The sequence below is a fragment of the Falco punctatus genome, assembly GCF_963210335.1.
Source record: "Falco punctatus genome assembly, chromosome: 11".
Taxonomy (NCBI): domain Eukaryota; kingdom Metazoa; phylum Chordata; class Aves; order Falconiformes; family Falconidae; genus Falco; species Falco punctatus.
In genome coordinates this window covers 32569443-32592419 of record NC_137591.1, presented here as the reverse complement: position 1 = coordinate 32592419, position 22977 = coordinate 32569443, and positions in this window count along the sequence as shown.

The window sequence follows — 22977 nt, the reverse complement described above, 5'->3', positions numbered from 1 at the left end:
GATAATCCACTTAGTGGATGATGGAAAGGCTGTGTATGTTGTATAGTAGACTTCAGTAAAAGCCTTGATACCATTTCCCACAGCATTCTCCTGGAGAAACTGGCTGCTCGTGCTTGGACAGGTGTACTGTTCACTGGGTAAAAAACTGGCTGGACAGCTGAGCCCAAAGAGTGGTGGTGAATGGGGTTACATCCAGCCGGGGGGCACCAGTCACAAGGGGTGTTCCCCAGGGCTCAGTACTGGGGCCAGTTCTGTTTAATATCTTTGTCAATGATGTGGAGAAGGGAATTGAGTGTACCCTCAGTAAGTCTGGAGATGACTCCAAGCTGGGTGGGAATGTTGATCTGCTTGAAGGTCAGAAGGCTCTGCAGAGGGATCTGGACAGGCTGGATCGATGGGCTAAGGCCAGTTGTGTGAGGCTCAGTGCTATACCCTGCACTTGGGTCACAGCAACCCCACACAATGCTGCAGGCTTGGGGAAGAGCAGCTGGAAAGCTGCCTGGTGTAAAAGGACCTGGGGGTGCCGGTCAACAGCTGGCTGAATATGAGCCAGCAGTGTGCCCAGGTGGCCAAGAAGGCCAACAGCATCCTGGTTTGCATCAGAAATAGTGTGGCCAGCAGGACTAGGGAAGTGATTGTAACTGGTGAGACCACCTCAGACACTGTGTTCAATTTTGGACTCTTCACAACCAAGAAAGACATTGAGATGCTGGAGCATGTCCAAAGAAGAACAGTCTTCTTCTGGTGTCTAGAGAACAAGTCTTATGAGGAGGGGTTGAGGGAGGAACTTGAGTTGTTTAGTCTGAAGGAAAGGAGGCTGAAGGGAGACCATATCACTCTCTACAACTACCTGAAAGGAGGTTGTAGAGAGGTGGGTTTCTGCCTCTTTATTCAAGTAACAGGTGATAGGATGAGAGTAAATGGCTTCAAGTTGCACCAGGGGAAGTATAGGCTGGATATTAGGGAAAAAATTCTTCACTGAAAGGGTTGTCATGCACTGGAACAGGCTGCCCAGGGAAGTGGTGGAGTCACCATCTCTGAGGTATTTGAAAGTTGTGTAGATGTGGTACTTAGGGACACGAGTTAGTGATGGACTTGGCAGTACTATTAGGTTTATGGTTGGACTTGGTGATCTTAAAGGTCTTTTCCAACCTAACTGATTCTATCTGTGGTTCTGTTTTGCTAAGGTATGGTACCTCAGGTCTAAATTTTTGAAAAAGAGCTTTTCACTTTGAGCAGCAAGCAGAAGTGTTACTTTTACTTATAGAAGGAGAAACGCTATTTCAGAGACCAGTTTGGACCTAACCTTCTTAATAAGTTGACAATACCAGGCTCCATGGTGTGGTGCAACCCAAGAGATGAGGTTTTGACCTTATACACGGCAAAAATCTGGTCAGTACAATGATCAGCTTCAGGGAATGGCTGAAATCTAGGAAAGAAGAATGCATTTTACTGCTAATCTTAAATACACTCTGAAAATTAGGATAGAGAGCTTTTAGCAGCATGTGGTAAGTGGAGCAGAGATTTACTTTTTTTCTTAATTTGATCAAAGGATCATTTTATTTGAAGTAAAAAGCTCTAAAAAGGAAATGTGCATGAGATGTAGGAACTGCTAGGAAAGAGTGAGTCAGGAAAAAAAACAACCAATCTGCAGGGGATTTTCATTCTATTCTATAGTGGCTGAATTTCAGTCTGAAAAATGAAGAATGGCATTGGATTGATTGGCCAGGGAAGCAATAGATGTCTTAGGACAGGAGCAGCTATCGGAGCTGTTAGAAAACAAAGACTTTTGTGACATAGAGTAGTTTTACACATTTTGGAATGTTAGGACAGAAAATGTAGGTCAAGTAGTAAAATACAGAAGTAGGCAGAGGGTAAAAAAGAAAAGAAGGGGGCATGTGAGGATATGATATACAAAGGAAGACACTGCTTTCATATGAAAGCTGTAAAACAGCAACTCATCTGGGTTAGCATTGACAGAGATAAGGAAACAGGCCTGACAGTTTCCTGAGGACCAATGCTGAGACTAGCAGTGGGTTGTTTCATAATCTGTAGAACTCCCTCTTCTGTTTTGCTTTTTCCTCTTTATTTCTTCCCAGAGCATGTGTTAAATCATCTTCCAACTATGGTAATAAAGAAGATTGAATAGTTGGTATTTCAGTGTGAAAGTCAATGCCATAAAGTCAAAGTGAAAGTGTTATTTCCCAGGTAACTGCTAACAAAATGTAAATGCATTTACCCTGATATTCATGTCATCTTCTTGTCTTTATTGTATTAGAACTGTATTCAGTAAGCTTGAATGTTTCATTGAACCTTTTCTGCTGTCTTGTGGAGAAGCATAAGGGTCACAAGTTTTCTGTTGGATTCTGTTATTTTGTACTGTAAATGACAATGGCAGATTGATAGCTGGATTTTTTCTAGGCCTACAACTTGAAATAAGCGATCATACTGTGATAGGACTCTTTAGTGAGGTGGAAAGAAAGACAGGACCTTTTTGACAATCAATTAAAAAAAACCTCACTTACCTGTTAAGGGCATCAAGACCTCAGTCAACTCTATGTAACTTCAGAACAAAGTGATAAAAGTTTTCCCCTATAAAAAAGAAGGGAGTTTTTTTGTACCCATAAAAAGTTGTCCAACTGATTCCCAGCTTTCTTCTCAGGAAATCCTGTCTACTTGCTGTTTTAAACCTGTTGAGTGGAGTCTGGGTCACCTCACTACCAGAAAGATCTTATTTCCTTGACCTATCACACGTAAAGGGAAAATTCAAGACACTCTCTTTTTTCACCTGACCAATCTTTGAGATAATCACTTAGGAAAAAGTAACACATTGAGGAAATGTGTACTTAAGCCCAAGCACTCACCCACACGTAGAGAACTGCAACTTTAAATAATGGAAAAATAATGAAAGCCTAAACTCTGTTTTAAAAAACCTAATTCATGGGTAAACTCTGCCTATTTCCAGCCTTCTAGGCTTACAGCTCCTTTGGATTACTTAATCAAATCCTTTCTAGTATTTTCCTATTACATAGTCTGAATTTTGACCTGAAAACTTAAAATATTTTTGCAGATACAGACGTGGTAAAAATCCACAAAAAAAAACCCAAACTTGGACAAAGTTAAGCTCTGTATGTGGCTTATCCAGTTAGTCTTAAAGGCATAAGGCACTGTAACTGGACCTGCTCCAATCAGTGATTCGCCAAATGCTGCACTAGCTAAAACTGCCTACTTTGCCTATCCTAAGAACACTGGGATGCCCTCCTGGCTGCATAGCCAGCAGCTGCTAGCATACACTTACAAGGCAGATACTGTTACTATGCTGTAGCCTTTGCAACACAAAGAAAAGGGCTCATCAGGGAAGGGATCTGGAAAGCAGATCACTTGCTCCAGGGCCACGTCACCCATGCATTGGCTTGTGCAGCTTGATCTTCACTGGTGCTCATATGCTCTCCAGCACAACCACACTTTGAACAGGTGTCAGTGCTCTTCCAGTGTGCAAAGAGAGACTCACATATGGTACGTGTCAGTAGCAACGGGGCAAACCTGTGATAAGAGGGTTTCTACTGTGTTCCGGTATCACTGGGTGGTATTTCAAACGGCTCTGTGTTGTAAATCCTGACATTATAAATAACAACTGCAGCACACTTAATTCTGTACTAATTTTCCAGTCTAGAGGAAAAAACCAACCTTCTCAACTTCCTATATTATCTAGAGCTTTGATCCCCACTAAACTACTTTTCAGAATACTGAATGCACTTTTAATACCCTATTGGTTCCTTCTTAATACCTTTTACTTGCCTTCAAGACTACCTGAAGAATTCAATGTAAAGTTCATACACATTATTACTTAACATCGAAGATTCCTCTTGCAATTTGTTGTGCTCTCTGCTGTTGAACTGCACTGGGGACAGTTCTGCTTCCCTGTAAGCCAATTTTGCATTGTCTGTTCTAGACAAGATGAATTGTTTACAAAGCCTCAGAGCAGCAGTGCCTGAGCACCTTCTGGTTCTACCTTAAAGAGTGTGACTAGCACCTGGCACATACTACTCGTGTCCTCTTCAGTGTCCAGGTTAGCAGTGTAATTTCATAGAGTTTAAAGACTTACTCCTTGACTTTTGGGTACAGGAACAGACAGAAATCTCTGCATTTCCCAGCGCTGGCTGATCTGGTCAGCCTATCCCGGACAGGCAGTAAAGGCCTGTTATCTTCATCACTCGTGGCAATTTGACAGCTGAGGAGAAAGTCACCTTTAAATCTAGAGCTATCCCTGTATATCTATCCATCAGTGATTTTGGAATCCTAGCATCACAGACTCATAGACTGCTTTTGGTTGGAAGAGACCTTTATAGGTCCCCTAGCCCGGGGTACTGTTGGCTTTCTGGGCGGCGAGTGCACATTGCCAGCTCACATCCAATTTGCCATCCTCCAGTACCCCCAGGCCCTTCTCCATCCCTTCATCCCCCAGCCTGTACTGACACGGGGGAATGCCCCATGCCCATGCCCAGGACCCTGCACTTGGCCTGTTCCAGCTCGTGAGGTTTGCATGGGCCCATCCAGTGCACACGGGCAGCAAGGGCAGTCCCGCGCCCCAGGCTGTGCTTGCGAGGGCTGACACGGGCCACCTAGAGCGTATTAAAGCGAGTTCTTTGCCAGCCGAGGAGACAAGGACACTTTGTTGGACCTGGCACGGAGCAGCACTGGTGAAAAAGCTTCCCCAGGATTTATTTAGAGCAGAAATGGGCCACAGACAGGCTGGGATCGGCCGCAGGACATCCTTGGGGCAGCTGACAGACTTGGGCACCATCCATCCATCCATCCATCCATCCATTGCGTGCCTCCCTGTGCCATTTCTTCTGGGAAGTGCGCATCCTCAGAGCCGGTAGGCATCTCTGGGGACGCGCCTGGTGCTGGCAGGTGTGTGCCGCTGCTCTCCCTGTACACGGAGGCAGCTGCAGGAGAAAACCCGGCGCAGAGCCCGACAGGCTGACCCGACCAGGGAGGGCCATCGCCGGCGAGCCGGGGGCTGGGAGGGCAGCGATGCCTGTCGGGGCAGGAGAGCTGTAGGTGAAGCCCTGGGCAGGCCCTGGGCAAGGCCCTGCCAACCCCCCAGCCCGTACGGGCTTTTCCTGGGGAGCGATGGCCCGGGCACGGCCAGCCTGCGTGCGTGCTGCGCCGGCCTCCCCCGTGGGGTCTGCAGGCAAGGCTGAAGCCAGCAGCGTTGCACCTTCCGGCGCTGCTGCGGGGACAGCTGTGCTGTGCCCCTCGTCCCAGGGATCTCTGGCCAGAGGAGAAGGTGCTGGCTCTGCCTCTTCGACTTTGAATGAGACAAGAGACAAGAGACAAGCTCTGTGCGTCGCGGTCTCCCTCTCCTGCAGCCTGGCTGTCAGGGGCCTCTGGCTCTTCACACTGGACCAGCACCGCCTCGGGAAGAGTGTACTGGGCCATGGGGCCAGCAGAGGCAGAGCCCTGGCCTTCCACCCTTGCTGCAAGGTCCTGGTCATTCGTGATGCCCCGAGCAGTGCCAGCACTTTTGGCACTGTCATCTGCCTCCTGGGGCATGGCCACAGGCAAGGGAAGAGCCAACAACTGTGTAGCTTCTTGCATGGATGCAAGGGGTGTCCCACTTGGAATCTCCTCACAGGAGTCTCCATGCAAAGCAGAAGCCGAGAAGTCAGTGTCATCAGACACGGATGGGGGCAGAGGCTCTCTGGAACCTCTGGCCAGGGTAGAATCTGCTGGCTCTGTGGCCAAATCTTCTGACAGGCCAGGAGACACACGTGCTGAGTCAGTCGCTGTCTTCCTGTCCTGTGGTGTCTCTAGCCATGCTGCTGAGCAAGCCGGGCACCTTCTGGTGGCCTGCATCTGGCTCCTGGAATGGACTTAGCAGAACTGGGCTGGCACAGATGGTGTACGTGAAGATGTCTTCATTCTCATCCTCTTCCTCCGCCTCCTCCCTCTCAACCTGCATGACCACAGGTGGCCTCAGAGGATTTTCAGGCCCTGTGCGCAGGTGGATTGCCTGTGCAACTAGCAAGGGTGGCAGACAGTCCTGCTGTAGAGGAATGAGACTGGGTTAATTGTCATTGATAACATACAGCTGTGGGCTGGCTTCAGGGGTGGTGGGTTCCTTGATGTAGATAAGGTGCAGCTGTGGCTGGTTCTGTTAAGAGGCTGGATAGCCAATGAAGAGAGAGGAGAATGAAGCAGAGAAAAGAGAGAGAACACGTGCCCTGGAAGAGGAGAGACGAGGAGAAGGCAGCAGTGGGACTGGCATGAAGAGTATATTGGTATGTGATGGTAAAAGACCTTGTTACAGCCAGCTGGTTTGGAGAGTGCTGTGACATCCTGCCTTGCCATTGACTATTCCTGTAACCTTTTGGTGCACCTCTCTGGAGAAGCTGCTTTGCAGGCCTTGCCAGGACCCCTGGTGCCCCATTGAGCACAGGGGTCAGGCCCTGGCTGAGCTTCAGGCCACCATCTCCCAGCCCTCGCTGCCATGCTCCAGGCATTGAGGATGCCCCGAGCAGGAGGCACAAGCTCTCTGTGGCCACCAGCCGCAATGCCTAGGCTGTGTGCTCTGCCTCTCAGAGAAGACCCATAGGATCATGAAGTCCAACTCCCTACTCCTTGCAGGACTACCTAAAATTAAACTGTATGACTAAGAACATGACCCAGATATTTACATATCCATGTTCTTCTCCACGATATTTACAATTAATAGGTGATTATGGTGATGGGAAGTAAAATTCTCATTCTTACATTGAAACTGCCTGGACATTCTTTCTGGTCAAGTCCAACCACTCTCTATCTAGAGTACACCTGGATTGTGCTGAAAACGGCATCAGACTGCCAGCTCTCCCCGAGCGTTCATTGCTCCTCACCCACCTCAGGCAAGACCTAAACTGGGCTCCAACACAGAAATATATCCAAGTTCATCAGATTGTGGTTTAAGTACATCACTCCCCAATCAAATCTCAGGGAAACTTTCTGAACTAGTTAGGCATTCAAATATTATATGTTTTTTTTCAACAAGGAGTTGGCCTTCTGTTATTCAAAGAAAAAAAGTGAGACAGATTTCAGATGTCTTTTGGTCAAGAGAGTGCATAAGATTATGAGATCAAATGGAAATGTTTATATGCTCTATCAATGGCGTAGTATATTACCATCTGATGAAAACTTAATGCAGTTGCAGTTTGAACTTCAAGTGCTGTGGTGAGAGACAGTGCTTGTCCAGGTATTTCTACTGTAATTGCTATTGTAATCTCTTAGCAGGATGGACCCAATCAGACAGTCTGAATGGATTTACAACCTATTTGCATTGATATATGCTCTAACATTACTATGTGTTAAAAAATTATTTCAAAGACTGACTTCACTTCTCAGTCATCTCTTGATCAGCACAGTGCACATTATGTCAGTATATGTTTTGGAGGACCCCTTTGCCTACATACCAGCTTGGAGACTAAGACGGATGTGAAACTCTTTTAAATATCTAGACTGCTAGTAAATAAAAAGGGAACAAATTAAGTTTTGTATATGACTGAGAAGCAGCTTCCCAAAGTGATTAGTGTATTTTAGTGGTATTTCTACAATTAAAATTATTTATTCGATGTTCTTTTCAGATTTGAACAGAACAGCTTTCTTTTACACTGACATAAATTGGGCAGCCAGGATCAGCTCAGCTGGACTATACTAATTTATGAACATGTGCATGCCATACTTCTTAGCTGTGTTTTTGAACTCCTGAGTTCAGTGGGAACATTCCAGTTGGATATGTTATAGAGTCATAGGTAATCCAGGTAATATTTTTAAGATAAGTAAATCACTCTAGAACAAGTATTTATCTTTTTTTAAAACAATGTTCTGTTAAAATGACATGCACAGCTATATATGAATGCTAATTTAGAAAAGGTTGTGTGGGGGAGGAGGACAGAGACTGCCTGATTGTTACTAAGGGGAAGTAAGAAAACAGCTGGGTCTTATGAAGGAAAGTAAGAAAGATCTAGTCAAAAGGTGTTTGTGTGTTTATAACCATATATAGCTATGTAACTGCATGAACAGTTTCTGCCCTGAACCTGGTGGAACATACAGCTGGAATGTGTATCTGGGTTCAGAGATATAAATATGACCTTTTCACAATAGAGCATCTCTGGTTGCACTACAACCTGAGTCCATGCCTTCATATGCCACAGGTTGTTTATGAGAAACAGCAACAAAACCCTATTAAATTAGCTTGTTTTCTTTCTTTTCTGACAATTGTCACTTTTAATTCACAACAGGTTGTCAATTATTTGGTTTTCCAATATGTACTCTATTCCATCTTACTTTCAGGTACCCTTTGAAATCCATATGCTATACAATTTAGAAAGAAGCTTACTAAATGTGTAGTAAGTAGCTGACAAAGAGAGGATCGTAAGAGCTTGTTCCCATACCCAACACGACAAGCCAGGGAAAAGAAACTCTTTTCACTATGCTGCAGTTTATGTCTTTTTATGAAGAGTTTTACTAAGCTTACCAGCATACAGCAAAAAGCTGGTGTGTGAACATACTCCTCTCTGATCTATTAATGATGATACCAAAAACTCTTCCATCTGCTGCTGCATACTAAAAATTAGTGTCTCAAATGTAGATTTGTATTTCAGAAATAGATTTTACCAAAAAAAATGAAGTGGCTAACTTAAGGGTATAGTCTACAGTGAACCTTGAATGTGTATTTAGTTAAAGAGCATGCATAGTATCACTGGTCTGGTTTTGTAGTTTCCTTGTATACTGTGTTACTATAACAAAGTGAGTATGTGACAAATACCATGCTTTTCCCAGTGACTAACTGGCTTTTCATACAAAACCATTAAACATTGGTTTTAAGACTCAACAAAAATTATCACCTAGTTTATATATATATTGTGGGAAAATAAGGGAAGATTGTCAAGGAGCATTGCAAACACGCTGAAGTGACTCACAACATGGTATAGAAAAACTCATAAATCACATCAACTGTTGCTTTGCATTGTTTGTTGGACAAGTAGAACATCTGTGTTTGGATAACATAGGCCTGTGATAGACTTAGAGGCACCCTATCAAACATGCTTAAGATTCCTGCCCTGCTATGGGAAAGATCCAAGCACAGTGGTAAACTATGCCTGCATGAATTCCTGATAAACAGGCCAAAACAGCAGGTTCAGTGATCCTCCAGCACAGACCGAGCTCTGCAGTGCATGTGTTCCTGCCTGGGTGCCTCTGCCTGGGTGCTGCTTCAGGGATCCTCCAGCTGGTGAGGTAATGAAAATAAATTTATTTGCATTTCGTCTGTGGTTTTGTGGTTGTTCCTGCATCCTGCTTGTGCTGGCTCATGCACACACACGTAATACAAATATATATATATATATCTCACAAGGGAAACCTCAAATTGCAAAGTACCCAAGAAAGGCAAAAGGGATTTAACAAGATACATTTATAAAATCATGTCCAACATACTTCTAACAAATATAGACTAAATATGCTGGGAGACTGTGCTTTCAGGACATTCAAATGGAAGTGGCACAAAATTTCCAACTGAGAAGTCCAGACAGTAGTGTTCTTCATGGCATGAGAGATTTCAGTGGTCTGGAACCATCTAAGCACTACCCAGCTGGATTTAGAAAGAATGAATGGTTGTTAATATATTTGCCTGCTTTATGGTTCATGTGAGAATCCAGGAAAGCATAGCAACGTAACATGGGCTGCAGCACAGTCTACAGTAAATAAGACCATTCATTGCCTCTAAAAAATTAGCCAAAATTCCACAGAAACATCACGACTACTTTTTGAAGAGAAGGTCAAGCTGAGTCACTTAGCTGCGTATGAAATATGCACCATCACAGAACTGGCACCTTTCCTAGGGAACATCACATTGCTTTGAATGTATGCCTGGTAATTCAACACCACCTCTGGTGGTCAAAGGGCTTCTGATGTGCATGGTTAAATATCTTACATTAGGTTAAATAATTCACTATGGACGGACAACCAAGCTTAAAAGGAAGAGCAGATGGCTAACTTAACAGAGCAGAACATACTGCTATACTAAGCAGTAATTAATTCAATTGGAAACTACTGCTTAGGCAATGCTGATCTCCAAAAGAAAAACTGGTACACCTGAGAGCATGCACTGATGTATTGACAACTAACAATGCAAAGTGCTTATCTACTGTCATTCATAAACACTTGTTATTTAATATAATTTGGACCATGTAAAAAGAGTATGCACATATAACAGCCTCTAAACCCTTGGAGGGGGGGGAAAGGGAAAAGGTTTGATCCAGGAAAGAAGCGATATGCTGACTGGCATGAACTCTTCCTAAGGGAAGAACCCCTATTCTTATACTCTATCCATTAAAATTGTAAGTAGAGCAAAACAATTGTACGTAACATACACATACTAGCTCAAAGGGGAATTAAAAAAATGCTGGCATAAAACTTACTTATCCTTTGGGAAGTATACAGGCAAAATGAGGGTATGTCTGCCTAATAGACTATGAAGTACAAATAAAGCCACCTGTATGGGCATGCAGAGTATATCTAGTCCATGACTTCTTTTATTATGAGAAAAACTTTTTGCTTCATTTTTTAAATTTTATTGCCCTTCCAGCAGTTGTTTGTAGGGTTGGTTTCTTTTCTTTTCTTTTCTTTTCTGTTTTGTTTTGTTCCCTGATTATATTGTTTTTAAACTGTGAGTGTTAGTTTATGTCCTTCTGGTAGCTTCTAGGGACTTTGCTGCTTCCAGCTCCAGTTTCCAGTTTGTCCAGTTCTTCATTAAAAAGGGTCTTTATATTGGGCTACCAGACAGCTGCAGTGAGAACAGTGAGTTGGCTGCTGCAATTGCAATAATTCAGATTTTTTGCAGTTAGCATGGCAACTGGTGCTAAGGGGGGCAGAAAAATCTAGATGTTGTTCCAAACAGAGTGTTCCAAAGAGTGGTGGCAATGACCCACAGGGTTTCATCCCCTGTTGCCACAGTGCAAGAATGTGAAGAGAGGAACCCATTGCAGCAGCCTCAGCCCTCAGGAATGATGACCCCATCTTGGTCTGGGGCTACAGGGAATGCTGAGGACTCTCCCTGGGACTGGGGAAGACAGAGATCTTCCCTAGGGGGAGGTGTACTTTGGCCAAAGCACTGAGCCACTAGGCAAAGGTGCTACCACACAGGGGCTGTTATCCATAGGAGTATAGCCTGTGGATTGAGAAACATTATCCCCCCTCTACTGCATCCATTTTGGGGATGCCTGTTACAGGAAAGGTATCAACAAAAAGATATCACCTGCAGCTAGTCAGTAGAGGTCCCCAGGGTGTTTGGGGTTGGAGTGGGAATGGGGCTTGTTCAGCTGAAGGCAAGGAAAGTTTTGGGAGCACTTGATCGCAGCTGGCCCTGCCTGCAGGCAGGGGATTGAGAATCACAGAACAGTTGAGGCTGGAAGACACCTCTGGAGGTCATCTGATCCAACTCCCCTCTCAGGCAGAGCTACCTAGAGCCAGTTTCCTGGGACTATGTCCAGATAGCTCCTGAGTATCTCCAAGGAAGGAGACTCCACAGCCTCGCTGGGGCAAGCTGTGCCAGCACTTGGTCACCTTCACAGTGCAAAAGTGTTTCCTGATGTTCAGAGGGAACCTCCTGTGTTTCAGCTTGTGCTCAGTGCCTCTGATGCTGTCACTGAGCACCACTGACAGGAGTCCAGGTGTGGGCTCACCAGTGCTAAAGAGAAGCACCTAGAGAAAGTGGAGCCAGGCTCTTAATGGCATTGCACACTGGGAGAACAACAGACATTGGCTATAAGTTGAAACAGAATGGTTTCCAGCTGGATATATGGAAAAATGTTCATTTTTTTGAGGATAGTCAAGTGACAGAACAGGCTAGCCAGAGAGTTTGTGCTGTCTCTATCCTGGGATTTTTTCAAGACCCCAAAAGATCAAAGTTTGAGCAACTTGGTGTGTCCCCAGAGCTGACCTGCTTTGAGCAGGAGGTCAGACAGGGGCCCCCTGAAGTCCTTCCCAGCTTGAGTTATCCTGTGAAAAGCATGAACTTTTCTCAAAATAGTACTGAATACACCCCTCCCATCCCACAGTTTTTCCCTACGTAGGAAATATGCATGTGGGAAACAAGGATACTTTGAAAGAAAAATTTGGTTTGTGTTGTTTAATCATACTTATAGTTTAAAATTTATTTTTAAATGCAAGGGAAACTATCCCAGTGGAAATTAAACTTTTCAAATAAAAATAGCAAAATATCATGTAGGATAGGATTATTTGTGTTTAAATCCTAAACCAGGCAGTATGGAGAAGTGAAGAGACTGCATCTCTTGCTTCACACATGCTTACACTGTGGAACCTTTCTTTCTCTGCAGCTTTGCTAAAGAAAATATAGCAAAAATATTATGTTTTAATTTGGAATTTAATGCAGCTGTATTATTTTTATTATAGTACTGATAAATGTTTTAATTAATCTGATGATGACTCAGTTATAACTTGCAACAGGAACAAACTCAGTACAAAAAATACATTAGATCCCAGAGGAGATTAGAAGACTGACTGCTGTCTTCAGTGGCTACAGGGCCAAGATTATAACAGTTATTTTTTCCTGACGCTCAAAGGATCAGTCATCTAATTCCCTTTATTTCAACGGAAACCATACGCTAAAAATGAAAACCACTGTATTTGAAAAATCTGAAGTATAACAGCAAATAAACCAGCAAACATCAGAACAAATCAGCAAACATCATAAAGGAAGAAAAAATTACAATGACATCAATAACTTCAGCAGTTTAAAATAATGATCAAGAAGCCATAAAACATATCAGATTTACATCTTTATACTTAACGTATATTTGCTTATCTTGGAACAATAAGCAAGCTTTCCAGCTTAGCACAACAACTGTATTTTTGAGGAAACCTCATAGAAAAAACCAAGCTTAAAACCCCTGTAAATGGAAAATTTTCTTCAGCACTAAGCAGACAATACAGCTAGAGGGTTTTTGTTTTTTAAAATTTGTTACAGGGAGACAATTCATTACAGGCAAGGGAGGTCAGGAGTGTTTTCTCTTTTAAGCCTGTTAGTTGTGCATTATAGTAGTGGGGCTAAACAGTAGGTACAGCCAGCTTAAGCTTTCAATTGTATTTAAATGGCATAATCCAAGTTATTTGGTTTTGGTTTGGTTTTTTTAATACTAAAAAAAAAAAAAAAAAAGAGAGAGAGAGAGTTCTACTTAGATTCCTGTATGGTTTTCCAGGGATAGAAGTTCCATGTGCAAAATATATTCCACCTTTTCAGAAAAACCCTTCTACTGTAAGTACAAAACCAAGGATTGCATTAAGTTTAAAAGAGAAAAAATAGGACACTCAGGAATCCGACAGCCATTCTGACAGCAGTTTCCTTCAATGAGGCACTGATGCTGATAAAACCTGCAGCACTAGAAGATAAATTATGCAGTATTTACTTCTTCATTACAAAAGTCTTGGTGGCCATAAGAGGCGAAGCAAGTCGTCCTCACTCAACAAGGAAATCGTAAGAATTCCAGAGTTTAGAAAAAAAAGGACATTAGTGCAAGGATAGGGGACAAATCAGTGCCTGATTTAGCATGGATACAGGAATCCCAGAATCATAGAATGGTTTGAGTTGGAAGGGGCATTTAAATATCATTTTAGATCATTTAGATGATCTTTAGAGATCTTTAGAGATCATCTAAATGAACAATTTACTTTATCAGCATGAGCATACATATCCCTGAGACATGGGAGAGTAGAGAGACAGACAACTATGGTGAGGAGAAGAAGAATGTGGAGGAAGAAATGGGAGCCCAATGAGGAAATGAGAGATGGAATTTACAGTAGTATCAGTTACACCTGCATAAGGCATTTATGCATATTAATAACCAGCTGACAGAAGTCACACAACATAAAGTTATTTCCTCAGCTTTCTTCTAAATTGTCTGACTCAGAATGAACCATGAAAAGGAACAAGACAGTCTGGCTTAAGGACACTGCTGCTTATGCATCATCCAGAAATTCTAGGTTTTGGTAAATAGCAGATCCAGTAATTTATCTCACATCACAAATGAGAAAGCAGGACTTTACAGAAGACACAAAACCACTGAGAAAAAGGCAGTGCCAGTAATGCATTTTAGAGGAGTGAAGAAAGGTACAACTGCTGATGAAAGATATCGTTAGTGCCTAATACCTCTAGCTTCCTGAGGCAACTGTCCATTTTGTGTTAAAAGAAAAAAAGACTGTCTATAGCTCCTGTTAGTAGAAATCATGCATCCAATCTCCAACATGTTTGTCATAAACATCAACGTCAAAAACAATCTTTGTCAGGAAGTTTTGTTAAGGACATTTGATTTGAAAACTTGGTGAATTACCAACTCTTTGTGTTTTTTACTGTTATTTTTCACTTTCAGCAGCAAAAGAAAACCTAGCTTTTGCTTCCTGCTTCAGAAGTATAGCATTCTGCCAGAAAACTTTAGGCAGAGTTGATCCTGGTGTGGTGAAGATGGATAAGTAAGTTGGCCTCTTGAAATACCTTGAGTGGCCTGTCCAACTTCACATATGCAGCCTTCTTTTTCCCTCTAAGGAGTTACAGCACGGTGGTGCATATACTAATCCATTGAGATGGCCATTTATTGTAATGATTCATTTTCAGGTGCCAAATCCAGAATAAAAATACCTCTTTCTCCAGTATTCTTTCACTGTAATGGAGAAGTGTAGCTTTATGGGATGGAAGGCAATGTCAAAAATGAGAAAAACAGGGTTTTTTCCTCTCTGTTTTCATCAGGCAGTGAGGTACATGTGACAGAGTTTGGCCTGAAGCCATATCTGCCCCAGTGGGAAGAGAAAGATGGATCAGAATCTCAGCTGAAATAACAATAAACAGCATAAAACTGATTTTAGAGATGTCATCATGATTCACATCAGCTAAAGTAAAGAGGTTAACATCTTGTGTTGATATTTCAGGAATTTTGATAAAGGGAGAAATAAGACACAAGACCCAGTCTGCCTTTGCCACGGTCCTGATCCTCTTTGTTAACATATCTGCAACATTACTTAAAGAAGTGCTGAGGGTGAGAGGCTGAGTTTAAACTTGGCTCTCAAGCAGCATGCAGAGGTCCTTGCTTCCTTCCAGAAAGGACCTGCAGGAGCTGGTGCACTCAGGGCAATGAAATGCCACCCAAATGACTAGGGTGCACGTGAGGAGAAGCTGAGAGAACAAGCTCAGCCTGGACAGAAGGCTTCAGCAGCAGATCTTACATTTGTTTTTAACTGCCTAATGGAAAGATTAATGAAGACAAAGGCAGACACTCCTCAGATTTCCACAGTGGTAGGATAAGAGGCAACACAGACAAGCTGCAGCACAAGAAATTTCTCAGATGTGAGGATTATTTTTCTTTTCCCCACCATGTGAGTTGTCATATACTGCCACAAGTTGCCCAGTAAGGTTGTGAAATCTCCATCCTTGCAGATATAGATAACTTGACTAAAAAAGGCATTGAGCAACCTTCTGTTACGGGAACTGCTTTGAATGAGAGAAGTAGTCTAGAAGATGTTAAGCAGTCTCACCCCACCTGCACAATCCTATGACTCAAGCTAGGAAAGCTCTTGCCATGTTGAAAGGACTGATACTTCTTCAGGTGCAGTAGTACTGGATAGTGGTTAAATTTGTTTTGCTTTTATTTGTTTTTTAAATACCCATTCTGTTCTATAGAAATGCTGTTTCATGTAGTCAGGCCGTATCTACCTATTACATGTTCTTTACTTAGATTTACATGGTGATATCAGACAGAAATGGAGGTTTATGTCTTGCTTTGTAGTGTTTAAGAAGAATTTTGATCCATAGTATTTTGATGGTATAAAAAAATTATATTGTTTATCAATCATGTGGCTCTATAGAGCTTACAGAAAAGCAAACTACATTTTTGTAATGCTTTTAAATATTATTTTTACGTTTAACATTTCATTACATTCCTATGAACTCAAGTGTAAATGCTAATTTCCTATCACGTACTTAATTGTGATTTTAAAAAGAAACTGATTTCAAAATCCAGAAGCCAGTGCATGATGATACATGATTATTATTTTTTTCCCCCAGTATGTAATTTCATCCAGGAGTCAGCCTCGCTAATTATTAACAAAGGATTTCTCAAGTTAATCATCTTCTTAGAAGACTTTTGGGACCTTAACTGGTGTTTACTGCAGGGCCTTTTGAAATGCAAATCACTTATGCAAACTTCAGAAAGCCCCAAACTCTATTTGGATTCATTTGTAAGAATTTAAAGATCAAAGTCACTCCATTCTAGAAAGAAGATGTGAAGTGTTTTTTTTCCAAAACGATGATTTATTTTCTCCACAAACTTTCACAGAAGTTTGGGGTTTTTTCTCATACTTTTTGGTACTTGCAAACAGCAGTCAGAAATCCTTCTGACTGTTTGTCTAAAGATTAATAAGTTGTAAGATATGTTTCTTTATTTCATAACCTTTACTATCACAAGAGGTCACTCCATCTATGAAGATGACAGCTTTGGATATAACTTTACAACATTCAAAATGGGTGACCCACAGTAAATTATACAGCTTGTTCTTTTCTGGGCAGTGGCTGTCAGTGTTTTTCATCTGTGGCTTTTCTGCAAACTAGCTGAGGTCTTGCAGCCCTATTTGTCATGTAGAAAGGACTCTGTGGTGGAGCCCATTAAAAAATTCTCATGGACCACATTTTCAGAAGTGAAATGTCTGAACTTACCTATTACACAAAGTCAGAAGGAACTGTAGCTGCTCCAAAATATATCAAGCCTTTTTTATCCAGACGCCTATTTGAAACTATTATACTAGTTCTTAACATGCATTGGATGAATTATTCCAGACTGTGAATTTTGATGCCATCTGGCTGAATTAATTTCAACATGCCACTCATGTTATAATCTCAAATATAATGATTCAGTTAATGATAAATTAATTTCCTAGTTTGTTTTTCAATTTTTAACACTTAAAAGGGATAGCTATGAAGATGAATATGTATAGTATAGATTATTTCAAACACCGAAAAGCACTGCAATTGTTACTTTTAACTGTTGTAACACAAAGGTACTTCCTGCTGGACCTGTAAATCATCCCTGTGGGAAAGTGTCATAGATTAACACTGTTAAACCTCCAAGCCAAAGGAGATTCAGTGATCCAAGTGCTATTCTCTAAACTCATTCAAACATCTGACCCACTCAGACTTCACAGAAGAGACCTCACAGTAGGTATTAATGTTAAAACAAATACTTGACCTAGGCTGTGGTAGGTGTTTAAAGTACATCCAAGTTCATAAGTAACTGGAAAGATGAGTGGAAGAAAAATCCAGCTAGTACTATCAAATAATATTAATGCGATGAAAAATACTATTTCTGGCTCCAAGTATCCTTGGCTTTGAAGGTACAAAGCGATGAGGAAAGTGTTTAGTGCTATTCTTAAGCAATGGCTGATGGAGGAGTCTGGGTTGACTCTGATTAATTACCTAACTGTAATATGTATTAATGCACACTGTAATCTTGTGCACTGATGCATTATGCACATGAAAGAGATGAAAACACCTACCAGCTTCTGACATTAGCAGAATACCAGTACCATGTGAAGAATGTAGCCTTTCTGCATGTCAACACAGCATTTTAGTGGTAAAAAATGTTTTATCAAACTTCAGCATACAACTTTTTTCCGTTTTCTCTTTTTATATCTTAGATTAAAAGTTAAATGGAAAATGCCAGTAATAATTAAAAAAGGACATAAAAATTCATTTTAAAGCATCGTTTATCCTAACTAGAACACAGTTACTCAAATAATGAATGAGAAGAAATTTTTTTTCAGTCACATGCAAGCCATAGATGCCAAACTCACTAGACAAAGCCAGTAACTGTGTCAGGAGACATTACAAAAGTCAGGTCAGAGACCAGACAAGAAAAGAAAAGAATATAAAGCTCGGGTCATTCCTGTGCATGGATAGCAACCTAAGGTACCAGCTATAATTAACTAGTACTAGAAAGCATTCCTAACTTTCCTGCTGAAATAAATGGGCACAGATTTACCAAAGTCAGCACACTTGCGACATTTACACTAGCAGAATATGTGACCCATATACCCACAGGATCTTTCAAACTCATTTTGGCCTGCTAACTACATAATTTTCATCCATTCTGCTGCCAGCCAAGCCGGCTCTTGCTGGTGCCTTGCCATTCTCCCGCCTCCCTGCTTTTTTCATATTAACCCCATTTACAATCTATATTTACCTTCTTTACCGGGAGACAGAGCAGGTGGATTAGCATGATTCCAATCAGATAACTTCAGGGATACATCTCCTTCAAAGAGAAGATTAAACACGGTTCTTAAAATACAAGAAAAGACGGTTACTGCTCAGCATGGGGGTAGGGAGGCTAGAAAGGTTAATACACTCCATAGAACCATTGCTTAAATTAAATATGTCCTTTGAATGATATCTAGCACTAAGATACACTGGATAGTATCTTAAATTGCCTCAGTCTTGCTTTTTTCTTCTCTCCCCTTTTATCCATTCAGCGAGTACTGACTCCTGTCAAAGGCACCTGACAAAAAGCCTGAACTCCAAAGATTTCTCAGAAAATAGCTTATGTGTGCTTTCCCCCTTTCCACTCCCCTCTCCTCCCCTCACATGCACACATTTTTCCTCTCACACCTTGACTACAAGCTGCCAATTCCCATGCAGAAACGTTTAGCCGGAGCTCTTCATAGAAAAGGCAGGCACTGGCAGACATCTAGAAGATTAAGGAGCAAGACAGCTCAAGAGGAAAAGTGAGCAAAGGCATCTTGGTCTGATTGCAGAGATAATATATGTTGAGCTAACCATTTATATTAAGCCACGTGGCAAACTGAGTATCTGTAAAGTGTTTTCCTTAATAGGAAAACATTGCACAGCACTTGTGTAGTTATTCTGTGCTATTTGGGGGAGGAAATTATCCAGTGCTCTGATTGCTTGCCAGAAGTGGACAGCTGAATTCAGGTAACTGTGAATTCTTAGAATATGTCTCTCTCCCCCTTTCTCCCTCTTGTCACTTCCTTTTCTCCCATTAAAGAACAGAGGTAAATATTTGAAAAATGCCCCTTCATTTCCACAATAAAGTGGGACCACCTATTCCTGGGCACTCTTTACAAACTCCATATTAAGCTTATTAATTTCCATGCAGTGACAAAGTGGAGAAGCTTGTTACATTGTTCATTGCTTCAGATTTAGTATTTTATATCGGTTTAGGCTCAGGTTTCAGCAGTCATTTTACCATGGCCATAGTTAAAAGATATACATATGTATTTCAGTGTTTAGATGCTATCAGTGGATGCACAGATACCAATATCATCCACAAATTTGACCCCATACAGGTATTAAACTACGTAAGAGTGTTTACAGTGTTAAATTCTGTTAAGTGTGAGAAACTGTTAGCTCCTAGACAATGTTGGTATACTTATGTATACATATAGGCAATTGCCATATGTATTTCCTTGCATGTTAAAATAAAAGGAGAGAAGGTAGCATGCTCAGATGTAAGTCTACTGTCCGTAGTCCATATTTTCAACATATGCACTTGCTTTGGCCCTGTTATATTTGAGCATTTCTAATGTTATTAAATATGAACCCAGAGAACAAATGCTTCAGGATCAGAGCCTGAAAGGCCACAAGCTGAGGCAATCACAAGCTTGGGAGAAGTACTAATGATCTTCATAGCCTCGGACTTCACATGGGCACCCACAAGGAGGACGTGGGTATCACAAGAGGCTCCTAAACTTGTAGCATTTCCAAGCATTAAAAGACTTCCCAATACCCACAACATAGCTAGCAGTTCAAAGATAATTATGAACTGACAAAAATCATGAAGTCCAATTTCTGGAATGAGAATGAAATAATCCATCTCTCATTCAAGAGAAGTGCCATACTTACTCAAGATAATTAAACATTATGTGCATGTATAATTAATAGATGTCTAAGCCATCCAGAACAACAAATCCATCTTCATTTAAGTTTAAAAACAGAGGACATTTGAATAGAAACTGATAGATGTAATCATGATTATTACTTTTGTTTTTCCTCCCAGTACTTGAAAGTGATTGTTTAGAAGCTCTTGGAACTGAGAAATTCTGCTACCATGGAAGTCAACAGTAAAAAAACCCATGTGACTAAACTTGGTAATGGATACTAACAGCACATACCAAGGGCTCTGAAAACTCCAGCCTAATGTTTTTTCCAGGACATGTACAGGTTCCTGCAATTTCATATACAATATGGCAATTTTCATATACAGTATCTTAGGTATATGACGTTATATTCAAGCTACCTACAGTTTTAGAATAGATACAAGTATTCTACATATTCATAGAAAACACACCTTAGTAAGGTTACAGTTCAAATTAATGCAGGAAGCAGGCTGTCTTTAATTCAGACTGATTACATTTTAAATGGGACTTCAGTGCATAATGATTAATATTTCACTATAATTATTTGTTCCAATTAAGTGTGGCATGATTAAGTGACATTTTCCCCTGTGCAGCTAAACTGCTGCTTTTTTTTTTTTTTTTTTTTTTTTAAGTAATGATAAAATTAATTAAGGGAGGTTTGACTTGCTTATTTTGCAATTTAAACGACTCTTCTTTTTCAATTGCTAATTCAGAAATTTAATTTCTCCAGTATAGTTCTATTGTAAACAAAAGTGGCTGCAATCTGATAATTAAAATGAAAAAGGAATGAGGCTTTCCACAAACACTTAAAAAAAAAAAAAAAAAAGAAAAGAAAAGACATTCATAGTATTAAGACTAATAATAGCTCCTGTTGACTTGGTCACCGACTTTATATTTGATAATGATTTCTCAGTGTTTGGTTTATGTAATAGTTTAGATAGAACAGCAGAAAGAAACAGACTCTTTACAATTCCAGTATTGGAAACTTCCATGAAATAAAAATACAATAACATGAAAGGTGCTGAAAAACTGTTTTCTTATTATTCTTCTTATGCAAGAAAGTTGTGAACAGATAAGGAACTTCACCTCTAAATTTTAAAGGAAAAAAGCAGACGTGCAGAAGGATAATTAAGTGTATGGCTAGGAAGGAAAATGAATGCATACATAAATGAAACACTTCTCTGGGCTAACAGCAATAAGCACATATTACAAGAGAAAAAAACCCAAACAAAACAACAAAACCCCCACAAAAGATCAGGTTGAGTACCAGCAGAAGAACTTGACCAAATGCTTGAAAGAGGTGCATGCATTATCTGATGGAGCACACTTATCCCTGTTGCATCTGTCTTTACCTGGGTGCTGGTGGCCATTGTTTGGCAATCTCACACCATCTGTAGAAGCCATAAGCACAAGGAAAGCTACTGAATCTCCTGGTATTGCCAGGCTTACCCTGAGATTGCCAGGGCTGGTCTGAAATATTCAGTTATTGCCATCTGAAGTGGATGCTGCAAAACATCATAGGCCTATGAAATCTTTATATGACACTAGCATAATATTCCAATAGCATACCAATGAAATCTGCGTGTCAATGCTCACACTTGAGCACAGCTATTTGACCTTCAGATGCAACAAGCTGCTGCAATTTAGCACCGAGCACTCATAATTAGGCTTATACTGCTTTCCTAAGGCATAATACTAGTTGTTGATTGACTTTTGAAGAGCTGAAAAAAACCCAGAGGCTGGGTTGTTTTTGGAGACATCATCAGTTGTGAATCCTGACAATGCAAAGCAACAAAATGGCTCTTTAGCAGGAGAACTTTTACAGCTGAGAAGTTCCAACTTGCTCTGGAATTCCCTTCCCTTGGATATTCATTATTTTCTGGCTGATATTTTTAAACCTGCCTATGGGATTTGGATGCCCAATTCCCATTAAAATTAATGTAAATTAATGGGAAATGAGTAATCAAATTAATTAATTGAATTAAAATTAATGAGAGCTGAGCATCCATATCCTTAAGGCAAGCTTTAGAACTTCAGCCAGTGAGTTTTAGGACAACACACAGACATAAATATACATTTTGCATATGCACTGACCTACAGGAAATACAGGAAGGCATTTTTGACAGATCTTTGAAAATAGTTAGAAGTCAGTTCTGTCACTGTATGACTGAAATTTCTCCAAACACTGACCGATGCTAAAAAATGATAGTATTAAAAAGCCCTATATATCTATATCCACATCCTAGGCAATGACTGTTCATAATTCAGCTTAATTCCAGAAAATAAGAGCTATCAGAATATGAGTTAGCTGCAGTTTGATTTTTAAAGAGGGGCTGTCATAATGTATTTAAACATTAGTATATTCTATTAATCAGAACTTCCCACAGATTTCACTGTCACTTCTAGCATTATTTTATATTTCTAGAGTACATTGTTCATTTCCATTTTATATATTTAAAGCTACTGATTTCTCACACATACCTTGTATAGCTCTCCTATCACAAAAAAAATAACAACCAACAACAAAAACCAAAAAAACCCTGCAGCCCATAAACTTTATAGGCCAACAGAAAGCTGGCTAACAATACAAATAATGGATTTATTATTAGCATTGGAAGTAGAATTTTGGTCTCCCAAAAGCATTTCTACTTTTTGCTGACAACTAAAATCACACAACAGTAGAAACAGCAGTGTGTTTGTGAAAATCTAATAGATTTGGTTTAATTTTGTTTTGTAGAGTGACCTTCCATTCACCAGAAGGCTTTCAACTGAGGTTTTAAGTACACCACTTTGATTTTTACTATAGTGAAGAACTATATATTCAGGGACCTCACTAACACAGTCAGCCAATTATTAAACCAAATTAACTTCTAGTAAATGCAAAGATGTCATATATCACTGACACAAACAGAATTTTCTTGTGAGATGAAGGCATGGTAAACACGAAACCTGCATGCACCATTTTAGTAGAGATCAGAACTTTCTAAAAAATACAGTATCTAATGTAAC